Below are 18,228 nucleotides of genomic sequence, written 5' to 3'. Positions count from 1 at the left end.
GAAAGTCAGAGAGTATGCTTGGAGTGCGGGTGAGATTTACTGGACCCATGGGAGTTCGAGGACACCTGGGGGGTGCCAGGTTGAGAGCCACCGGACTTGGGGGGCTTGAGAATACCTGGGGGTGCCAGATTGAGAGTTACGGGACACAGGGGTGCTCAAGAACACCTGGGGGAGTCAGGTTGAGAGCTACAAGACTTGGGGGTCATCTGACCACGCTTATGCAAACAGTAGGAGTCTGTATAGGGCTCCATGAAGTGCAGCAACTCGGGCAGCACCTGGGGTGGGGCCTGACTCCTTGTGTGCAGCTCGTGTAGTTTTCTGAGCCAGCCAAGGCTGGGGTCACAGTGGGCCAGACCAGCCACTGAGCACGGAGAGGGGAGGAGCAGCCACTCACAGCAATGGGAGTGAGTCAGAGATGCTGCTCGATGAGGTGGAAGCAGAGCCACAGATTGCTGAGCAGGGAGTAGGGCGAAGATGCCACTCGCTGAGCCTGGACCTGGCCAAGGCCACCTCTTGCTGAGAGAGGATCAAGGCAGACGTGGGGCTCTACCGGTTCGCTGGTAATAACTGCTCACATAAGGCCATGGGACCAGAACATCAAGGTGAGGACGACAGGAATGGTAGGGACCAATCCAGTGATATGGAGGCTCCTGGATTATAGGCAAGATTTTTTTCACTTTTTGGAAGAGAGATAAAGATTTTTCTCTCTTTTCTTTCCTTTTCTTGCCTCCTTTCCTTGTTTTCTGTATCCTCCCCCCCCACACCCTTTCCTTTTCCCTTCTTTAAAGGTGGGCTTTGCTGGGAGAACTTGTGCTTAGGCGACTGGGGAGGCGAGCTCTGTTGGGAGAGGATGTGGTTGGAAAGGCAGGCTCTGTCAGGGGGAACACCTTTGATTGGCCTGTCAGGATGGGACTATGGGTAAGCAGGCTATCCTCAAGGGGATAAGTAGAAATTGAGGAGGTACCAATAGGTATACCTCCAGATAGCCCACTGGGAAAGAAACTAGCCTGGCAGAAATATGACCCCAATACCAGAGATAAGGGCAAGTTCAAAATAATTCAATACTGCAGAGTAGAATGGACCAGAAGGGAAATTAGGAACAATCATGTATACTGGCCAAGACATGGTTCAGAAGAAGGATGGCTGTGTCAACCATAAAACATATATGTAAGAGCTAAGAAACCATTCAACCAAGAAGAGAGAGCTATTGCTGTCTGCTGGGAATGAGAGGCTTCACCCTTGAAGGTGAGCGTGTTTAAAGTGTCAGAGAGTAATGAATGGGATGCTGTTGTGGTGCCTTTTTATTTCATGGACTTTTGATGTCAATAGCCTGTTCTGGTTTACCCCCTGTATTTTGTATTTTCCTAAGCCGGACTATTCTCAGGTCATATCCCTCCCTTTTACCCTTCAATCATTGCAATCCCCACCCAGTATTCCAGTGCCTTCCCTATCCGTCACTCTGCCCCCTCTTCTGGACCCTTCCCTGTCAGTCTCCTGCAAACCCTTCCCCTGCCAGTTTTGCCTCCATGGAATTCCCCAAATGTACCATGCCCCATTGGTCCATGTGACCTGCCCTCTCCACCCCATTTTCCCATTGGTTCTTGAATTGTACTCCCCGTCTGTTGCTCCTCACTCTTGGATTCCCAATTGGTTTAGACATTATACCCCCCCAGTTCTAGTGCTGTAAAAAATCCCAAACACACTGGTGTTTGGGGCTCTTCAATTCCTGTTCTCTTTGGTGAATAAGTCTTTCTCAGAATTTCACACCAAAGACCTGCCTCTCCTCTTTTGTCCACTCCCTGACACTGACAGCCATTCTAGCTGTAGAGGAGGTAGTTTTAAGGTTCAGCTCTCTCTATTTTGAGGGGAAGCTATTCCCCACTCATGGCACTGCATTGCTCCTGAGCTAGCCATGGACTCCAGTGCGGTGTCACTCGGTGCCCAACATGAGGCCTCCCGTCTGGTCCCAGACCTCACAAAGAGATTGTGTGCTTGTCTGTGGATTACAATTAAACCCTTTGGCCATCAGCTACCCCAGTTGTAGCAGGCTGGTTTCTGCCCAGCAGTGTTCCTGGGGGTGGAGATGAGAATCCTTAAAGCACCAAAGACCATCTGTGGGAGCGGAACTTCATCTGCAGTGCCTCTGTCAGGTCGAGACTAAAGGTGAGTATCCCTCAGTGGGGACAGATCTTTAGGCAGGGAAGGGTATTTTAACTCAGGGAACCTAAAAGCCACATTGTGTAGTTGGCTGTAGAATATACCTATTTGGATAGTTTCGTGGACCCTTACTTTTGGTTAGTTGTTTCCACGTTTTGAGAGGGTGGAGTTAGAGGTTGCTGTGGGAATTGGGAATCTAAAATGGTTGCTAGATTATCCATGTGGTATGGAGGGGCTTGAGAGCTGGCCTGCAAGCAAAGCTGAGTTAATAGAAGAAATAACAATTGATGATTTTTGAGTGTATGCATAGCAAAGATGAACACAAGGTCATCAGCATGGAAACAGATTGAAAAAGATACATAAAAAGTTTTTTAAGCTAGACTATGTGCATAAGTAGATGTGTATAGGTGCATTTTTAAATTTCTGTAAAACTTTTGTCAGTTATATTGACACTAATTGCTTTGCACCAATGAATATCATAAGTTATCGTGATGTAGTTAATAACTTAAGATTTTGCTTTGTTAAGAGATATTAGCTGGAGAACATGAGGAATAAAAAACTTCTTTCTTCTTCTTGGACCCTGATCACGTGTGTATGTCACATCCGACCTAATGGTGACCTTTGGTGACCCCGACATGATGGAACTGCTGGGCAAATGGCAGTGAGGTTGGAGCCCAGCAAAGCTGACAGCAGCAGAGTGCAACTGCCAGTCCAGACCTGATTTTGACACTTGGAAAAAAGATGGAACAATTGAACAATAGGAATAGGAACAATAGGAAATAATTTAACAAGCAAAGAACAGATTGTTTTATCTCCATGGAAATCTTTGTGAAAAAGAAAAAGAGGTAAAACTACAGACTATGCTCTATGTAGTATTTTAATTTGGGCAAAGTCTCAAAATTATAAGACTGATGTAACTACTGCTTTAGTGTTAAAGCTTAGAAAGAAGCTGGAGAAACACTCTGGGAAATTATTCAGAATGGGGATAAAGCAACTGCAGATCTATCTCCTACTTGGAGGTGGCTTTATAACATCTTAAAGGAGTGGAAAGTGGAGCAAGATAAAAAAGACTTGGAAGAAGTAGAAAGAGAATTGGAGGAGGAACTTGAAGTTGCTGAGGAGCAGCAGAGGGGAGAAGCTCAGCCTGAGAGTTGTGCTGGAGTTTTTTCTGCAGAGACTGTTGCTAAGTCTGTTGCTACAGGAAATGAGCAACAAGTTGATAATGCTTCTTCGTATTTGTCTGCAAAAAGATTTAAATCCACATAGCCTTCCACTATACAGCAATTAGATAAACTTAATGTTAAATCTAACTCTTGAGTCTTCAGCACAGCAACTGGCTAAGATGACCTTCAAAAAGAAACAAATTGAGCCATCCCCTTCTTTGCTTGCTCCTAATTATGAACCACCCAAACAAAGGAAAGTATTAACTCTTTCTCTTCCTTTGTCTTCTGATTCTAATAGTGACAATGAAAAAATTACAGAGATTTAAAAGTCTGAATTAATGCATGCTTCTGTTTGCTGTAAAACTGGTAATAGAGATAAGCTTGGTAAAAGTAGTAATAAAAATAAGCTTAGTGTTTTAAAAATTCTGCCTTCTGATTATGTTATTGTAACTGTTTTTCAGTCTTTTTGGTGTTGAGAATATGTTAAAAGGAAAGCAGTTTAGACAGGAGACTAAAATTTAGTAAGAAAAATAAGCCCACCAAAAAGATCAGATGCTGTTGGTATTCAAGTTGATAATGCATTGTAAAAGAGCTTGCTGTCTCCTTATGACATTGTGCATTTGGCTGCAGTTTGTTTCAACCAGTACAGTATAGAGTATTTCAAAATAATTGAAAGCAATTAGCTGAACGAACAGCTTTAAATAATAGTCAAATACCTCAGCAAAACCTTCGTCATGCTGTAAGTGTTGATGTTTTGCTTAGTAAGGGGCCTTTTTCTAATCCAGATTTACAAGCATGGTGAAATCCTCTAATTTTAACACAAGCTCAACAATTAAGGGTGAGTGCTATAACTAAAACAATGGAAATAGCAGCTCCAAAACCAAAATATGTTACTATAAGACAAAATCTTAAAGAGCCTTTTCTGCAATTTGTAGAAAAAATTGATGCAGCAATTAAAAAACAAGTAGAGGATGAAAATTTAAGGCAAATTCTGTGTAAGCAGTTAGCAAGAGATAAAGTGAACGAAGATTGCCAAAAAACTACTGAAGCGCTGCCAGGAAATCCCTCTGTCCCTAAGATGGTCACAGCCTATTCAAAAGTTGGCACAGTTCAACATAAAATGACTGCATTAGAAGCAGATCTAAGGCCTCCAACAAAATGTTTTTCCTGCTGAGAACAAAGTCATTTACAATCACAGTATCCTAAAAATGTTGAACACAAAAAGTGAAGTCTGAAATGAATTTTACTTATAATCAATGTAGTAAAAATAAGCACTTTGCAAAACAGTGTAAATCAAAATACCATGCAAATTAACAATTGTTACAAAAAAAAAAAAAAAGAGAAAAAAACCACGAAGGGGCGCATATGGACACAAATACCTTAACAACCACAAGCCCTCCCAGCACTGCAAAGTTATCCATTTGTGAACAATACTCAGAGGCAACAATTAGCTCAGCAAGAATTGATATACCCACCCCTAACACAATAACTATTAATACTTATGATGTTGTTGAAGCACCTTTGCAAGCATAGACACCTATTGGTAAAAGTCTCAGTGCTCTTTCAATTAGAAGATCTAGTGCTACTTTAATGGGACCTAATTTACATATTGGAGTAATTGATGCTAATTACACAAGACAAATTTGTGCTATGATTTCAACTAAATATCCACCAGTTACTATACCTAAGGAACTTTTCTTGCTCAACTTGTTCCTTTTTTAAATTGTGTTCTCAAACCAGAAAATCAACTACATTCCACTAGAAGCTTCAAATTTGACTATTAGGATGTCTCAAGTTTGCTAAGCACAACGAATGACAGCTCAGTGACCTACCTGTGTGCACCTTGACTTCTGAAAATGCAAGTCCTCGACAAATAAAATTGAACAGTCTGCTAGACATGAAAGCTGATATTACAATTGTGTCTTTACACTCGTGGCCACCACAGTGGCTGGTGCAAGCGACACTGGGGTTGTTAAGCTAAAAGGCACCACAGTCGGTAGAAGTTCACTTAACAATATTTTGATCATAAATCCTGAAAAGCAAAAAGCAACTGTAAAGCCATCTATTACCTCTACTCCTTTGAATGTATGGAATCAGGATTGTCTTAGTCAATGGGAAGTGAAAATTACCACAGATTTTTAACAGAGTTTACTGTGTTACAGAGTGTTCAGCAACCCACTCTTGCTTTAACCTAGTTGTCCACTGTGTGAGTCAATCGGTAGCCTCTGACTGGTGAAAAATTAATTACCCTACAAACATTGGTTCAAGAACAATTAATTGCAAGTCATATTGAACCTTTATGCAGTCCATGAAATATTCCTGTGTTTGTTATAAAAAATAAATGTGGTAAGTGGAGACTTGTACATGATTTGAGGCAAATTAATACTGTAATGGCTACCATGAAAGTTTACAGCTTGGTTTACCATCCCTACTATGATTCCCATAAACTAGAAAGCTATTGTGATGAATTTAAAAGATTGTTTTTTCACAATTCCCTTAGCTGTACAAGACAAAGAAAAATTTTTATTTACAGTGCCCACAATTAACCATTGTGAATCACCACAAAATTTCTTCCCCAAAGATGAAAAATTCTCCTACTATCTGTAAGTAGTTTGTAACACAAACATTGTCTCCAGTAAGAGAGAAATTTCCTGACTGCTATTGTTATCATTACATAGATGCTGTTTTGTTTGCAGCCAAAAAACAAGAGCAGTTAACTGATTTGCAATCTTTTGCTATAACTTCTTAAAAAAGTTATAGCCTGTGTTTAACTCCAAAGAAAATTGAAACTGTTAAACCTTGGAAATATTTGGGTCTCATTATGTCTCAAAAACAAGTGAAACCTGAAAAAACACAATTACAAAACAAAGTTAAAAATTTCACTGATGTGCAAAAATTAATAAAATCAATTAATTACATAAAATCTTATTTAAGATTACTAATTCACAATTACAGCCTCTTTTTGAAATATTGAAGAAATCAGACAATCCTACTGATGTCCATGTGTTAACCTCAGAAGCTCTTTCTGTTCTTGAAAAGGTTGAGAAAGATCTGTGTAAGAAATTTATTTCTCACATTGGTCTGACACAAGTAATGCAGGTGACCATTCTGATTGACAAGATAATTCCTTTTGAAATTCTTGTGCAATGAAATTATCAGTAAAAAGGTCCTTTACATATTTTAAAACGGTTTTTTATACCTTCCAAACCTGTGAAAACTGCTCCTAGTCTTTTTGAATTGATTGCTGAAGTTATTATTATTAAGGCTCAGAAATTATGTGTTAAGCTGAAATCCTAAAAAAATTGTTTTGCCTGTCCAGAATTTGTACTTTAAGTGGTATCTTGCCAACAATTATCAGTTGCAAGCAGCTATGGCTGTTTTCACAAGACAAGTGTATTATCATTTACCAAGTCACCCCTTGTTAAAATGTTTTCAAAAAGTACCTGTTAGTCAGAAACAATTAAGCATGAAAAGTCCAGTTGATAGACCAACTGTTTTTACAGATGGTCCTAGGAAAACAAAAAAAGCTGCAGTAACTTAGAAAGTCAATAGTAATTAGCATGTAATCAAATTTCAAACAAGATCATCTCAAATTGTTGAATTGCAAGCCATGACAACAGCTTTTCAGTTGTTCCCTCAAGCTGTGAACATTGTCACAGATTCTGCTTATGTAACAAATTTGACCAAAAAGTTAGATAAGGTGGTTTCATTTGAAATTAATCATTGTCCTTTATTTGACATGTTGCTGGAATTGTAGAATACAATCCAGCAATGCACTGAACCATATTTTGTACTACACATTCGTAGTCATACTTCTTTACCAAGATTTTTCACTGAAAAGAATGCTGTAGCTAATGCTCTTGTTTCCAATACTGCTTTAACAGTTCCTAATAGTAAACAACAAGCAATTTTGCCTCATCAGTTTTATCATCAAAGAGCTCCAGCTCTGCAGTTGCAATTTGGCCTAAGTAACAATAATGCTCATTCAATTATCCCTTCAAAGTTCACATGTTCCTGTATATTATAGAACAAATCCCAGAAGGCTGCAAGCTTTGCAACTCTAGCAGACAAACATTACTCAAATTGCTGATTTTGGGAGATTGAAACATGTACATGTGTCGATTGATACCTTTTCTCATGCTATTGTAGAAATGTGCACATACAAGTGAAAAAGCTCTAAATATTATTCGTCACTTTCAAAAGGCTTTTTCTGTTTTAGGGGTGCCTCAACAAATTAAGACTAATAACGGATCTGATTATGTTTCTCAAAAAACAAAGCGTTTTTTTGGCTGCTAAAGGTGTTGCACATAGTACAAGTATTCATCATTCTTCCGCTAGACAAGCTATTGTTGAACGTGCCCATGGCACATTGAAGCATCAGCTTCAAAACAAAAAAAGAGAATGCAAAGAAAACCCCCCCAAGCACAATTCAACAAAGCAGTTTATGTGCTGAATTTTTTCTCCTGCAAAGAAACAACTTCTTTACCTCCTTTGTTTTCTAATTTTCCCTCTTCAATTTAAAAAAAATCTAATTTGTAAAAGTCTGTTCAAGTGCAAATGAGAAATGTAATTAGCAGGCAATGAAGAAGTCCTGTAAATTTAATAACCTAGAAGAAGAGACATACTTATGTCTCTACACAAAATGGACCACAATGAATACCTACTCCTTGTGTTAAACCCTATCTGGAGTGCACTTGAGAGAATAGATTGGAAGATTCCACTACAACCGTAAAAGGAACGTGTGAGTACACTGGCTGAGGATACACATCAAGATGTGCTGTGTCTGTCAGTTTCCAGTCCTAAAAATCCATTCTCTACGTGATCTTGTTAGTGTACCTCTTAATAACTAGCCATATCCTTTACAAGCTTTTAATTGTAAACCAATAAATCCTGTATGGATATAAATTTCTAAGATAGTATCTATGTACACTTGCCTCAAGTTTCCATGGAGCCACAAGAGCTAGAATTACTAAGATCATTGCAAATAGATGCTTGTGCGGTGTTTAGTTACAAATGAAAAGACAACAGAAAGGCAGTCTCAGGATGTAAATACAGCACTAGACATTTACAGAAATGCAAGCTTGCGGTGTAACTACACTTTACATCATGTATCACGTGCCTTTGATATATCTTTGAAACTACCAAAAAGTGTGTTTTTAATCTGTAGTGCTCGTGCTTGAGTTGGTATTCTAAGAAAGATAAGAAAAAGTCCCTGCAGTTTGGAGCATTTTACTCTATTGACGTCCAACATAACAATGATCAAAAAACAAGAAGCAAGCGATCACTTCAGCATAAATTTGCTTCTCAATGCCAGGATGAAGGGGCTTTGTGAAGACCTGCTTCTATTACTTCTGTATCAATTTTTGCACCTGGAGTAGCTTCAGCTTATGCTCTATCTTTCCTAAATAAGCTTAGTTGTTGACTTGGTAAGCAAAGCAATGACACATCTGTGACGTTAAGTAGATTACTTCTAGATGTAAACAGCATTAAACATGCAACATTGCAAAACAGAACAACTGTAGATTTCTTATTGTTATCTCATGGTCATGGATGCCAAAAGTTTAAAAGTATGTGTTGCATGAATTTATCAAATCACAGCAAATCAATCTACAAAAGTATTGCAAACTTGAAAGAGAGAGTCAATCACTTACAAGTAAATGACAAATGGAGATAGCTGAATAGTTTTTTCAAAAGCTAAGGCATAACTAAGTCGCTTAAGGCCTTGTTAAAGACTGGATTGTTAATTTTGTTGGTGATTGTAACTATTGCTCTGTGTGTCCCTTGTCTGCTTGGAGTTTTGCATTGAACCCTGCAAAAACCTTTATCAGCTGTGTTTGTCGCTCAAATACTAAAAGGGGGAAGAATGGAGGGGCTTGACAGCTGAGTTAATAGAAAAAATAACAATTGATAATTTTCAATTGTATCCATAGCAAAGAAGAAGACAAGGCCGCCAGCGTGGAGACAAATTAGAAAAGATGCATGAAAATTTTTGTAAGCTAAACTACATGCATAAGTGGATGTGTATAGGTGCCTTTTTAAATTTCTGTAAAACTTTTGTCAATTATATTGATGCTAATTGCTTTGCACCAATGAATATAATAAGTTATTGTGATGTAGTTAATGACTTAAGATTACACTTTGTAAAGAGTATATAAGCTGGAGAACGCGCAGAATAAAAATTATTTTCTTTTTGGACCCTGATCACGTGTGTCTGTCATGTCCGACCTAACGGTGACAAACAACAAGGGTTTATCTGTGAAAGTAATGCAGTCATAGCTCAAGACAATTGTTTGGACACAGAGCAAAATATCTGTCACTTTGAAATTCATCCTAACTAGACTTCTGAAACAGTCCCTATATATATAGGCAATGCGTGTGCATGCTTTAGAACTGCTTTAGAACTGTGATATTGTATCCATAGCAAACATAGCGGATACTAAAAATCATTCAAATTTTTGTGCTTGTATTTTTACCAAAATTGCAGGATATGATTTTTCCTATGAAGCTCCAGTTACCTCTCACTACCTTTTACAATCCAACTACACACTGATTCCCAAATTGATGCCTACTCCCACTGGGATGAGCCTCACTTTGGTAAGGCAATTGTTGCTCCAGCAGGACTTAATCAAAATCTTGGAAAAGATCAAGAAAAATGGACAGCAAATCCTGGTAACCATTCATCACAATGTGAGACAAATACACTGTGTCATGGAAAGACTAAAGAAACATGTCAATCACAGGTGGTGGGATACTCTTTTTGAGTGGTCACCTACTGCCACAAGTCTCCTGAACAATATGTGTCATCCCATTGTTATCTTTTTTATTCTAGTTTTGATTGCTTTTATCTTATCAGCAATCTAATTCATGATGAATTGGAGAATGATGAAAGGGTTAACAAAATTGATGTCTCTACTCAATGCACACAACTTGGCTGATGTCCTCTTAACTGCGGACATCCCCAAGACTGTTGACACAAAGTGATTATAAATTAGAGTGTGTTTTGAAATAATCTTCAAGTTTCTTTTATCATTTTGTGAAAATTACTTTTGATTTTTAGTGAAATGTTTTGAAAAAATTATTTTTCATTAATACTTACTGTATTTGTTTATTACTTTATTGCTTTTGATTATTTGGGATTTGTTTTGATTATTTGAAAAAAATGGTTTTAAAATAATATTGTTTTAATTAATATTAATTATATTTGTTTATTGTTTTCCCTTTCTCTCTTTTTCTCTCTTTTCCTTCTTTTCTCTCTCTCTCTCTCTCTCTCTCTCTCTCTCTGACATACTGTCTCTGCTTTCCGGGATATGCTACCAATATTCGACGAGTCCTGAAGACTTTGCAATGACCCTATGGAACTCTGCTGATGAAGACCCCTTGAAAACTGTTGTGAGTCACCGGGTGGTGTGAGAGATGGTCTGGAGTTCCCCTCATTTTCCTCATGACCGTCCCAAGGACAGACATCGGGACCCTGAGGACTCTAATCGGGATTCTGGCCTGCCAGTGGTGGGTGAATGCCAGAAATCCTGAGGTTCCTGAGAAGAGTTCTGGCCTGCCATGCGATTGTTGACAGCTTTGTCTACAATGACTGCTTCTAGCAGGGCCTGCCAAGGGGGAGACACACCCTATATGCTGGCACCTGTTTCATCACAATAGCTTATGAATTTACCCACCTCTTGGCCGGGTTGGACTTTTCTGGGGTTACCTTTGGGGGTCTCTCCATGGAAGACCCCTCAAGGACTGAGACATGAAACCCTGTATGGAAAATCTTCCCCCTCTCAAGAACTGAGACCAAAACCCCTAACATGGGAAAGGTGTGTGGGAGAGCTGACCTGACTAAAGTGAGATGTTTGTCTGCAGGTGTGGCCTTTGGACCAAGAAGACAATGGTTCTTGCCTACTGTTGAGAACATGGACTGTCTGTACCCGTCTTCAATGTCTTCTTTCCCCCTCAGTGATTTCAAGAGATTTTTTACTGTATCTGTTCCCCCTCAACAGTTTCAAGATCTGTTACCCCCCTTAGCAATGGGCTATAATAGCACCTTGAGTTAACCAGGTTTTTCGAGATGTCCCCAACGTGACGGGTGGATTCCTTGGGCTGCACTACAAAGGACTTGGTCTCTACGTTTGGTAGATATATGCCTCTCTCTCTCTCTTTCTACCCCTTCTTTTCTATTCTTTTCCTTTCTCTAATTCCTTTAATGCATTTTTTGTCGTCTTTCAAAAAAGGTGCATTTGTTCTGATTGATGCTGCTATCCCCTTTCCATACTGGTTTTTGCACTCTGAGATCAGTAAAACGAACCATTGCAGCTCCCCGCTGTCCCCCATCCTGACACAAGGGGGGGAACCATGAATTCCATAGGCAGTCCACTAATTGACACAGACTGTTACTCACTCAAGACTGTGCGAAATATCTGGATTTAGAGAAAAAGAACAGAGACCCAAGGAAAAAAAGAAGGGAGGAGGGGGCATACATTAGAGGGGCATACATTAGAAAGGCATCTGTATCAGGCATTTTGGGAAGTCTGTACGACTCAAGTTCCTCAGCCAATGGGGAAAGAGAGAGGGAAATGCAGCTGGGAAATTAGGATAATAAGGAGGCTTGTCCCCTAGAAGTTTTGAGAGACCCCAGGGGAAATGCCCCATGGCCTCTCCCTTTATTGGAATAAAGTTACAGGACTCCTCTCATTTTGGACATAAACCTCTGGTGTTTGTGGATCAATTTTCTTGAGAACACAGTAACACAACTCTGAGAATTGTGCCAGTATCAATTCACTTGGATACAGGAGAGATTTACTTAATGCACCAACTCTTCCCGAGCATTCAGCTTCCATTCCACCAAGGCCGCAAGACCCTTACCAGCACAGGAATCAATTCCAGGGACTTGGACTCATGTATAGATTTGAGGGCTCCTGCACCCTTCCAGAGCCTTCAAGGGCAGCTTTCCCTCTGGAATCCGTGCAGATTTGAGCAGTGTGCAAGGGCTGTGTGCTCTGATTCTCCTCACCCACCTCACAGCAGATGCTCCCGTTGCTCCCAGCCTTGGCTTCTCAGCAGACAACAGCAGCCGAGGGCCCCAGCTCAGGGGACACAGCACAGCAGCAGCAGCAGCAGGCCTGGGGTACACGGTGGGTGTGGAGAAGAAGACAGGAATCCCTCAAGAACTCAGGAGAAAGAGCACCAGGAAGGAAAGGCCCAAAATCCTAAAGGAGAAGAGCAGACAGTCAGCAGAAGGTAACCCATGAGCATGGCAGATTCATTCCAGGGAGCACTGCAGGCCAACCCTTCTCCTCCACTGACAACTGCCCAGGCAGCAAAGACTCCTCAGGGCTCTTCATGGGAGGTGACCAGAGCAGGGTTTCACCTGGGACCTACATCCATGTTCCCCCACCAGAAGGAAGCTGGACATGCTGGAGAGGTGGGACAGAGCAAAGCCCCTGAAGGTCAGCAAGGCCAAGTGCAGGTGCTGCCACTGGGTCTGGGCAATTCCAGGCACAGACCCAAGCTGGGAAACAGAATGGATTGAGAGCAGCCCTGAGGAGAAGGACTTGGGGGTGCTGATGGGTGAGAGGCTGTGCAGGGAACATCTGTGCTCTGGGGGCAGCAGACAAGGTGAGGAGGGGGCAGAGCCAGGGGAACAGCACTGCCAAGGGGGCAGCAGGGCCCTGTCCCACCACTGCCCACAGCACGCAGCTGCTGCTGGGGGGAAGCTCAGGGCCCCGGAGAGGGGGGAGAAGCAGCGCTGGGCTTGGATCCCAGCAGGCACTGAGCCCCCCCAGCAGCTCGTGTGCTCCCACCAGCAGGATGGGGACAGGAGGGGGACAGCAGAAATAGGAAAAGCCCCTGGCTCGAGATAAGGGCAGTTCAGCAGCAGAGGAAAAGCAGGTGTGCTTGCAGAGCACAGGAGGGATTTCAGACACCAATTTTTTTCTTTGCTCCTGTGAAAAGTGCATATTATATGGCTCTACACAGATATTTACTACATGTATTATGTTGTATTGATTAGTAGTACTGTATTAACATTTTAATAGTATGGTAAATGTAGTTTTGTAGTTAAAATGTAACTTTTGTAGTTAAAACAGAAACTATGTATGTGGGATATTTTTTTAAAAAAGAATGAGGTACTTGCATTAGATAGCATCCACAGGACACCTAAATCTTTCAGAGAAAATGAATGTATGCTCCATTATCAGAAGAAACTAACTCTATCAGAAGAAACTAACTAACTAACTAACACCTCGCTCAGCCCTGAAGATGCTGTCAGGATTAAGAGGAAGAAGTTGACACTGGTCAGAGAGACTCCTTTGTTTGAATGGAATTTATGTTTTGTGAGAAATGAAATCCTGGAGACGGGAGCTCTTTTTCAGAGTGGTAACTGCTAGTTGATGTTGATGAAGTTGATAGGGTCTTAATTTGATGTGTTGGTCTGCTGTTGAATATTGAATACTAGAGTTCTGAGACTTGCCTTTGGTCACCACTGTTAAGTGTTACTATCTTACCCTGTATTTGTATCCCTTTCCCTCAGGAACCACTTCCCCTGCTCCCAGAAGGACTTGCACCCAGACTGAATTTAATGAGGTGCTGTTGGTACTATATGGACCCTCTCAAAAACAACAAACCAGCACATAAACTATGATTTTAACCTGGCAGAACCACAGGAAATAACAACCATTGACCAGAGCCAGATTCTGTCCTGTCACCATAAATTTAATAGTACTCAATTTGGATGACACCTCTAAACTATGAGCCAGCCAACATTGTCTTCCTAGGCATGCCTGTGAGGACGGAAGCCCCAGTTCTGCTGTGAAGTAAAACTATCTTCTCCTCTATGTCACCAAAGGGAGCAGCGACAGTGTACAAGACCCCTTTGGGCCCTCATCCAGAGCTGATCACTTAATAAAGGCATCCAAAAAGAGTAGGTTTCCTTGCATATTTATTTCATGCATCATGTATGAGATGGATGAATATGCAACAGGTTATTGCTTTTAAGGGTTAGTCCTCTGTTAACGTGGGTCCTTTTTTGGGCTTATTTTGCCCAGAAAAAGGTACCTGGACCATCTGTAACTCTTTGGTTTTATTGCCTCGTGTTGTCCTAATCCCGATTGTTCAAATTTTTATTACTCTAATTATATTATTATTTTTATAACCATTTTATTACTATTAAACTTTTAAAAGTCTTAAAGCAAGTGACTGGCATTTTTCACAGGCTCATGTCCAGCTGCTTCCTGAGCAGTAGAGCCTCAGTGCAGGATGGCTGCTCAGGATGGGAACTCCTGGCTCAGGGTCACTGCTGGAGCTTGTCCACTTGCACCACCTGTCCCAGCCCTGTCCTCTTCCAAGTTCTGTCCACATGGAGCATTGCCAGTGCTTGTTAGGTCTCAGGAGCCAGAGGCTCCCCAGGACAACATCAAATCCAGCTCAGTCACACCCTGAACCTGCCCCCGGCACCAATGGCACTCCCTGCACGGCATCCCAGTGCTGCTGGAATAGATAAAAATCCCCATGTGACTGTGTCAGTGCCCGCAGAGAAGCACTGAGCACATTCAGGGCATAACTCAGGATCCATCTCCTCCTTGGAAGCAAAGGTGGGAAGCAGCAAGGGTGGCAGCAGGACCTGCCATGGGAATGCCTGCACCCCGTTTCACAGGAACAGACCCCCGAGAGTGTTTTCCGCAGCCCTGACCCAGGGAAAGGGGCTCTGGAACACTGCTGCCTTTGTGGGGCTGTCCCAGAGACCAGAGCGCTCGGGGTGGTGATGCTTAGACTGTAAGGGAGGAGAATCCCACCCTCCCTGCATGGGCAGGAAAAGGAATGATCCCCCCGGCTCCTGCCCTCAGGGGAGCGCAGCCATCCGGCCCCACCGCGGGGCTGGGGGTGCCCGGGCCGGGCAGGGCTGGCCCCGCCTGCGGGGAGCGTTTCCCGGCCGGGCACGGGCTGGCGGCAGGGAAGGGGCTCCGCTCGCCATCTGTGCCCGGCCAGCCCCGCTGCCGGCTCTCGGGACAGCCTTTGCGCCTCTGCAGCCTTCCCTGTGCCCCTCCATCCCCGCATCCCTCCTCCTTCCCCCGCCGCTCCGCTCCCACCGCTCTGAGCCCGGGGCCCTCCCAGCTCAGCCCCCGCAGCGCACACGGCTCCCCCGAGCTGCCCAAAGCGGTGCCAGCAAAGGCGGCTTCCTGCAGCCCACGCTCGGAGCGCACAGCGCCCGCCCGCTGCGCTCAGCCCCCTCTGCTCCTGCCCGGCCATCTCCCCAGCCCTGGCACAGGGAACAGGAGGCAGGAGAGCAACAAGATCCCGCTCCCGGCTGCTCCCGGCTCCCAGCCCCGCAGCTCATCCCCATCCCAACCCCAATCCCCTACCTTCTCCCTCCGGGCCCCACATGTCTTGGGCTGGGAGAAGTCCAGCACAGCCCAAAACGCTCTGGCTCTTTTAGAGGGAGCTGCTTCTCCTTTTATTGGGGCAGTGTGGGAGCAGCTACTGCTTTCCTGGGAATCGTGTGTTTTGCTGCAGCAGTGTGGAAGTGAAACTGCTGATGCCTGGTTTGGGGTGAAGATGTTTCATGTGAGAGGATGTTAGAGGTCTTTTCCAGCCATGATGATTGCATGATTCCATGGAAGGCTGCGGGAGCTGGGCACAGCCTGGGCCTCCTGGCTGGAAACCACCCACCCTGCTCCACTTGGCCTGGATCATGGAATCCCAGAACTGGACATCCTGTTCCAAGGCCTGTCCACCATTACAGGGAGGAATTCCTAATTCCCAATATCCCATCCTGGAACACCATCAGGCCCTTGGAAGGTGCTCTAAGATCTCCCTGGAGCCTTCTCTCCAGGTGAACACCCGAAGTTCTGAGGAGAGGAGGGATGGGAGGAGATGTTTGTTTGTGCCATCACATCAGCTCTGTGCTCTGAAAAATTGAGGTTCACCAGAGGCAACATGCAAAGCCATCAGCCCCTGAGCTTGCACAGGAATTCTTCCCTGGAAGATTGGTGAGGCACTGGAATTCCCACAGAAGCAGTGGCTGCCCCATTCCAAGACAGGGACACCTTCCACTGTCCCACCTTGCTCCAGGCACCGTCCAACCTAGCCTTTCTTGGACACCTCTCCAGCAGAAGAAGCAAAGAAGGAACAGGGCCTGGCTGCAGCTTTCTTGGCAGGGGACACACCAAACCCGACAGTAACAGAGCGCTGGGGTTTGGCCCACCATGTCCCTGGGCAGCCCCTGTCGAAGCCTGACCATGGAATTTCTTTCCATGTTGGAATTCCTCCTGATGTCCACCCTGAGCCTGCCCTGGACCACCCTGAGGCCATTTCCCCTTGTCCTGTCCCTGTTCCCTGCCTGTCCCCTCCTGTCAGGGACTTGTGCAGAGCCACGAGGTCCCCCCTGAGCCTCCTTTTCTCCAGGCTGAGCCCCTTCCCAGCTCCCTCAGCATCTCCTGGGGCTCCATTCCCTTCCCAGCTCCATTCCCTTCCCTGGACACGCTCCAGCCCCTCCAGGTCTCTCCTGGCAGGAGGAGCCCAGAGCTGCCCCCAGCACTGGAGGTGCCCCAGCAGTGCCAGCAGAGGGGACGGGCACTGCCCTGGCCCTGCTGCCACCCCAGAGCTGGCACAGCCCAGGGGCCAGTGGCCTCTGGCATACCCAGGCTCGTGACCAGCTCCTGGTACAGCACCACAGCACCACAGCGCCACCAGAAAATATTCTCTGGCACCGTGAAACCATGACCCCCTATCTGGCAGCGCTGCACCTTGTGCTGCATGTCTTCCTCAGGCTCAGGAGCTCCTCAGTGTCCCTTCAGGAGCAGCCACAGAACCATTCCCTCTCTGTCCCTGCCAGCCTGGCACAGCAGGAGCACACTCCTGCCTCACCCCAGCCAGCAGGAACGTACACACTGCAAACTGAAACCATCTGCACTCCTGACTCCATGGCAGCAGTGACCCAGCCAGGGCTGGAGAGGGCTGGGGATCATCCTGCATGAAGCTCCTCTGCTCCTGCTCTGTCAGCTCCAGGGACACCAGCTCCTCTCCAAGGACAGGCTCCTTCCCTGTTGGGGACACGCTGCCTCCTCCACATCCCCTCAAATCCACTGTGTCTTCCCCAAATCGATGGGGTGTGGCCAGAGAGCCTCTGCCAGGCACAGCTCAAATGCTGAGGCACAGCCAGGGACTGGCACAGGGTGCCCAGAGGAGCTCTGGCTGCCCCTGGATCCCTGGAAGTGTTCCAGACCAGGCTGGACTGGGTTTGGAGCAACCTGGGACAGGGGAAGGTGTCCCTGCCCATTACAGGGGGTGGTGCTGGATGAGCTTTAAGGTCCCTTCCCATCTCATTTTTGAGCCTGAACAGGTAACCCAGCTTTGGAGGTTGCAAAGGGCAGAGCACACCAAGCCTCAATGCCTAAATCAAGGCTGGAATAGGTGACCCAGTACTGAGATTTGTGCTGGATCAGTCACTTTCCCAAGGCTAAAATAGGAACAAGAGGAACAAGACACAGATTGGCATGAGAAGATGGGAGTGATGTGAGTTCCATGGGTGTGACTGCAGGGAGCACCCACGGGGCAGGATCACAGCTGTCCTGAGCTCCATGGGGGCAGTTCCTGGGCTGGCCCTGCTCCCAGGGAACCCACAGCCCTCTCTGCAGTCCATTCATGGGGGGAAGAGCCCCAGAGCTCACTGTGTGCAGGGACAGGTCACCACTGCCTCCCTGGACCCCAGCCCAGGCAGAGGAGAAGCTCCCAGTCCCACCCTGATCATTCCAGCAAGGGGGGTCCCATGTCACACACAGTCCCACCTTTACCACACTGGTCCTCACTGCACCCACAGCCCCCCAAATCCCCGCTCTCACTCACTGCAATTCCTGTGCCACACAGCCCTGGTACTCTCTGCAGCCCCCCACCCCACAAACCTCAGGTTTCACTGCAG

The sequence above is a fragment of the Zonotrichia leucophrys genome, chromosome 3 (assembly GCF_028769735.1).
Source record: "Zonotrichia leucophrys gambelii isolate GWCS_2022_RI chromosome 3, RI_Zleu_2.0, whole genome shotgun sequence".
NCBI classification, from domain to species: domain Eukaryota; kingdom Metazoa; phylum Chordata; class Aves; order Passeriformes; family Passerellidae; genus Zonotrichia; species Zonotrichia leucophrys.
The sequence above is the reverse complement of the archived record's forward strand: the minus strand, read 5'-3'. Positions refer to the sequence as shown.